Raw genomic sequence first — 6000 nt, 5'->3', positions numbered from 1 at the left:
TAGCCAGTGCAGTGACTGTAAATTGGGGTAATATGACCATATTTTCTTGACCTGGTAAGGACTAGCTGCTGCATTTCGGACTACCTGTAGCTTATTTATAGAGGATGCAAGACTACCACCTAGAAGTGCATTACAATAGTCCAGTCTAGAGGTCATGAATACATGAACTAGCTTTTCTGCATCAGAAACAGATAACATGTTTCGTAGCTTGGCAATGTTTCTAAGATGGAGAATGCAGTTTTGTAACATGGGAAATATGATTTTCAAAAAGACAAGTTGCTGTCTAATATAACACCCAGATTTTTGTCTGTAGAAGAAGTAACAGTACATCCGTCTAGTTGCAAATTGTAATCTACCAGATTCTGGTTGTAAGTGTTTTTGGTCCAATAATTAATATCTCTTTCTTATCCGAAATTTAATTTGGAGAAATTATTGGGCATCCAATCTTTTACATTACCACACCTCTGTAGCTTAGATAATTTAGAGAGTTGAATGCAGGGTCTCAGGTTGAGAGTATATAGCTGAGTATCATCAGCATAAACAGTGGAAGCTAATTCCGTATATTTCTAATAATATTACCAAGGGGGCAACATGTATATTGAAAATAGAAGGGGACCTAGGACGGATCCTGGTGTGGCACTCCAGTATTTTACTGGTGGATAATAAGATGAGCTTCCCATTTAAATAAAACAAAATGGTAGCGATCGGACAGGTAGGATCTAAAACCATCTTAGAGCCTGCCCTTGAATACCTGTATAGTTTTGTAATCGATCTATGAGTATGTCATGATCTATGGTGTCGAACGCAGCACTAAGATCAAGTAAAACTAGAAATGAGATGCAGCCTTGATCTGACGCAAGAATCAGGCCATTTGTAATTTTAACAAGTGCAGTTTTTGTGTTAAGATGGGGCCTGAAACTGGACTGAGAAGCGGTTCTTCGGCTACAGGTAACAACTCTTTCAGTAATTTAGTGGGTACAGGATCTAATAAACATGTTGTTGGTTTTAGATACAATGATAAGTTTATTTAGCTCTTCCTGTCCAATATTTGTAAAGCACTGCAGTTTATCTTTGGGTGCGATGGATGAAACTGAAGTGTTAGACGCTGTAGAATCTACATTCACTATTATATTTGTAATGTTATCTATTTTATCAGTGAAGAAATTTATCAAGTCATTACTATTAAATGTTGGTGGAGTATTTGAATCAGGTGGCATCTGGTAATTTGTTAATTTAGACACTGTGCTAATAAAAAACCTTGGATTGCTTTGGTTATTTTCTATGTGTTTGTGTATTTGCTCTGCCCTAGCAGTTTTTAGAGCCTGTCTATAGCTGGGCATACTGTTTTTTCCATGCAATTTCTAAAAATGTCCAAGTTAATTTTTCTCCATTTGCGTTCAAGACTATGAGTTACTTTCTTGAGAGAGTGAGTATTACTGTTATACCATGGTACAGTACGTTTTTCTCTAACCTTTTTCAATTTGATGGGGGCAAAAGCTTCTAATGTTTTACAGAAAGTAGTGCCCATGTTCTCAGTCATTTCGTCTAATTCATGTGTATTTTTGGGTACAAATAGCAGTTGAGATAGATCAGGCAGGTTATTTGCGAATCTGTCTTTGGTGACTGGAACAATAGTTCTGCCCAGATGGTAACGCTGAGACATATAGTTAATATCAGTGATATGCAGCATGCACGATACAAGGAAATGGTCTGTAACATCATCGCTTTGAGGTATGATATCTATATCAGTAAGATTGATTCCATTCGAGTTGTGATTTTGTTGTGGTAGTATGTTTTCACTGTGAAGACATTTGCAGAGAAGGAAGAGAGAATAGACTGATACACACTGAGGTCCGTAGAGTTTCTTGATTTATGCCATTTCTTCTCTTCAGCCCTGAGTTTAGAGCGATGTTCACAGAGAACATCGGACAGCCAAGGGGCCGATGGGGTGGTGCGTGCTGGTCTAGACAACAGTGGGCAAAAGTTGCCCAAGCAAGAGGTTAGGTTGGAGTAAAGAGTGTCCAGAGCTGAAAACTGAGAGAGTGAAGGAAGAGAGGATGAAACCACAGAGGATAGGCGATATAGAGAGAGTGAGCATAGGTTCCATCGAAAGGTGACCTGCGTTGGAGTGTGTGCCGCTTCAGGAGTAAGTGTGAGGTTAGCAGTTATGAGGAAGTGGTTTGAGGTGTGCAGTGGAGCAACTGAAGAGTTGTCCATGGAGCAACAGCGAGTGTAGATGAGGTCAAGTTAATTGCCTGATTTGTGAGTTGCTGTAGTAGACGCTCACTTGAGTTCAAATTAGGTGAGCAGAGTTTTGAAGTCAGCAGCCTGGGGTTTATCTGGAAAGTTTGATAGTAGCATATCCAACTCCTCCAAAAAGTTTCCCAGTTGACCTAGGGGATGATAAATAACCACAAAGTGGATTTTAACAGGGTGGGTTACAGTAATTGCATGTGATTCAAATGATCTAAATCATAAATTTTAAACAAATAAAAATTATAGAGGAATTCACTATAAACAACATTTATTTTAAACGTCAAGCATACAGCAAAAGTGAGACTGGCAGACTGTGTCAAATGCTCTAGGCTCTCGAGTCTTCTGCACCAATGCAAACGTGTGCGCACTGTGTATGTTTAGCTTGCTCTAAAATTATGGTTTTTATTCATATCTGAGGGTCCGCGTACAGTGCGTGTGACGCAAATTACATCACCAAAATATACGGGTGTACTCGTATAATGTATAAGGAGTGGTTCCCTGTATTACAGCATTGAGCTTCTCGAATGCACCATTAAAATGAACAGTGAAAGTAACAAAAGCTTACACAATTAATTTTAACAGGTATAAAATGCCATAGCCACCAGATCCAGTCTGTATCTAGATAAAAGGGTCACTGCAGTCACCTGGGTCCAGTACTTATCCAGCCAGGATGGTGGATCAGCACCTAGAAAGGCCTCTACAGCCCTGAAAGACAGCGGAGACCAGGACAACTAGAGCCCCAGATACAGATCCCCTGTAAAGACCTTGTCTCAGAGGACCACCAGGACAAGACCACAGGAAACAGATGATTCTTCTGCACAATCTGACTTTGCTGCAGCCTGGAATTGAACTACTGGTTTCGTCTGGTCAGAGGAGACTGACAACTGAGCCTGGTTTCTCCCAAGGTTATTTTCCCCATTCTGTCACCGATGGAGTTTCGGTTCCTTGCCGCTGTCGCCTCTGGCTTGCTTAGTTGGGGACACTTCATTGACAGAGGTATCGTTGACTTGATTGCAAATGATTGTACAGACATTATTTAAACTGAACTTAGATGAGTGATGACCTCACTGAATTCAATGATGAACTGCCTTTAACTGTCACTTTGCATTATTGACACTGTTTTCCTTATTAATGTTGTTCAGTTGCTTTGACAAAATCTTTTTTGTTTAAAGCACTATATAAATAAAGGTGACTTGACTTGACTATAATTAAGTGTGAAAATAACTAATGGAAATAAATGTTTCCTAACTGAGGCCAACTAACATGATTGTTCTTCTTTTATTAGTATTATTTTGTCTCTGTACCCAATATTTGTAAAAAATAAAAAAATGTAATTGTCCAGATATAAAACCTGATGTTTCAGCAGCCACGATCAAAATGAATAAATGGCCTTTAATAAGTCATTCAGGACTTCCGTTTAAAATAAATAAATAAATAAAAGTTATTTATTATTATTGTATAATTCATTTAAATTAATGTTCTAATAGACTCATTGTAAGGACGAAAGAACCTGAGATACTTTGATCTCCTGAGAAACAGACAATACAAACATACACGGGGATCTTCAAGACACCCCACAGAGTGGAGGAGCAGGAGACCTCCTCCCCTTCTGGCCATTTGTTTCATTTTAAATCCCTTCACCCATTCTTCCTTCTACTCCGTCTGCTCAAAATGACTACATGAAAATGTCAATGCAAGTGAACTAACACTCATGTCTAGTATCATTGGAAATGTCTCAGTGCAACTGGTACAATGGTCTCACTCTCACAAAAGTAGATTAGAAGATAATACAGATCTGAAGAGTCAAGACATATCTTGATTACTGTGATGGGAGTGTCCTTTCCTAGGGTCCTCCATGTAAATTACCCGCTATTCCCATTGAGGTGTAAAACCACCCAAGCTTGGGACCTGAGGTAATGCAAATTCCAATTGTTAGTTTCTGTCTTCATCTCGGGGGATGTTTGTCTTGGTCTGAGGTATTTAAACGATTGCAGCAAAAGGATCAGGGCGATTTCTGTAGCCAGAAAGCCCGTAGTGTGTTGTGTGTCTCTTCACTTCATACTATGTATTTTCTAAGGTCAGGTATGCATATTTTACTTTTAGATTCATCTTTGAGAATTTGATGTTTTGTATTGATATGATTTGATGTTGTTTCAATTGGATATGTAATTGGCAAAATACATATCTACCTGACTGTAAATAAATTGTTACATTTTGATTCTATTCTGTTTTACTCTGTAATTATTGACTAGTAGATTACGTTGTATCCTTGTTAGCAACATGAGCACCCGAATGAATGAGTTAATATAAAAATAGAGTTAACTAGAATAATCAAATGTCAGAAGAATATTAATTAAAAAGGCATACAACCAATTTGCATTTCAACCTAAATTCGAGGTCATACTAAAATGGAGTCAGATTAAATAATAAAATGGAGTCAGATTTGAGTTTAACCTAAAATGAATAACTCTACGTGCTGAAAGAGAGAACACGCAGTTTTTAGAACAGCAGAAAAGAGCCGTATAAATGTAATGAATAATAACAATAATAATTTGCATTATCTTTATAGCCATAGTGAAAGCAACAATAGATAGCATATTTTACCTTAGATCTTGAAAAAAATCTAACTTGTACATTAAAACTGTGAACTCACCGTGAACCAACACGTGTATTCCATAACAAAGATAAGTCACTCACTCAAAACTGTTCAGTCCAGTCACATTTGAATAATCTATTTTCCATGTCCACTTTTCTTTTCTACAAACTCGCCACATTTTTGCTGTTGTGCCTCATCCAAGACAGCATCACTTATTATAAAGAGTTCTATTGTATTATATTGCGCTTCGCCGCACAGTGCTGCTCACATCCGGTGTAGACATGATGTAGGTTAATGTAGCATTCTGATGCTACGTACAACTTTTCATGCCACATTATTTGAAATTAGCCCTGGTCAAACTTTTTTCTCTCAGGGGGCCACCTGTTTTTTCACCACATTTCAAAGTCTGTTGTCATGTTCTTGTTTATTAAATATATTTTAATTAAGGTTATTTTCACACCTAAATATTTTAGGCATATATTATAATATTCAATTGATAGCCAGTATATTCAATAAGTTGCTTGTAAAATGTTTTATTGATTCAGCTAAGCTGATCTGTACATAATGCCCAAATAAATGTTATGTTCCTTGCCATTCATGTCCATCCTGCAAACATCAAATGCTGTTTGATTGGACCAGTGGTTTTAAATAGATAATACTTTGGTCTGAGTTATCCTCAAAACTCAACTTTTCAAACGTTTAATATAGAAAATCTGATTTAATATGTAAAAACACTGTCAGGAACTAAATTTTTGCACTACAAAGGTGGCATGAATGTATTTACACTGTGATTACAATTTTATGAATAATGTTTAAATATAACATTTTGAATAGGTATATGAAAGAAAATAATGGAAAAAAATATGATATATCAAATATGAAAATAAACTTAGTAAATAAAGACTTAAGTCTTAATAAATAAGTTATTCATTCAAATGACTTGTTCAAATGGCTCATTCATTCAGGAATGAAGCAAGTGATGGCCTGATTTAATGCTTTACTGAATCATTGAGTCACCCGATTAATTCAAAATATTCATTCAGTATTCAAAACACCACTGTGTGTTTCTTGGAGACACACAACTGGGGCCCGTTTCAATAAGGAGGTTCAACCAACTCTGAGTTGAAACTTGAAGTCTGAGTTGACTT

Source organism: Carassius auratus, unplaced genomic scaffold (genome assembly GCF_003368295.1).
Source record: "Carassius auratus strain Wakin unplaced genomic scaffold, ASM336829v1 scaf_tig00214279, whole genome shotgun sequence".
NCBI lineage: Eukaryota > Metazoa > Chordata > Actinopteri > Cypriniformes > Cyprinidae > Carassius > Carassius auratus.
The sequence above is the reverse complement of the archived record's forward strand: the minus strand, read 5'-3'. Positions refer to the sequence as shown.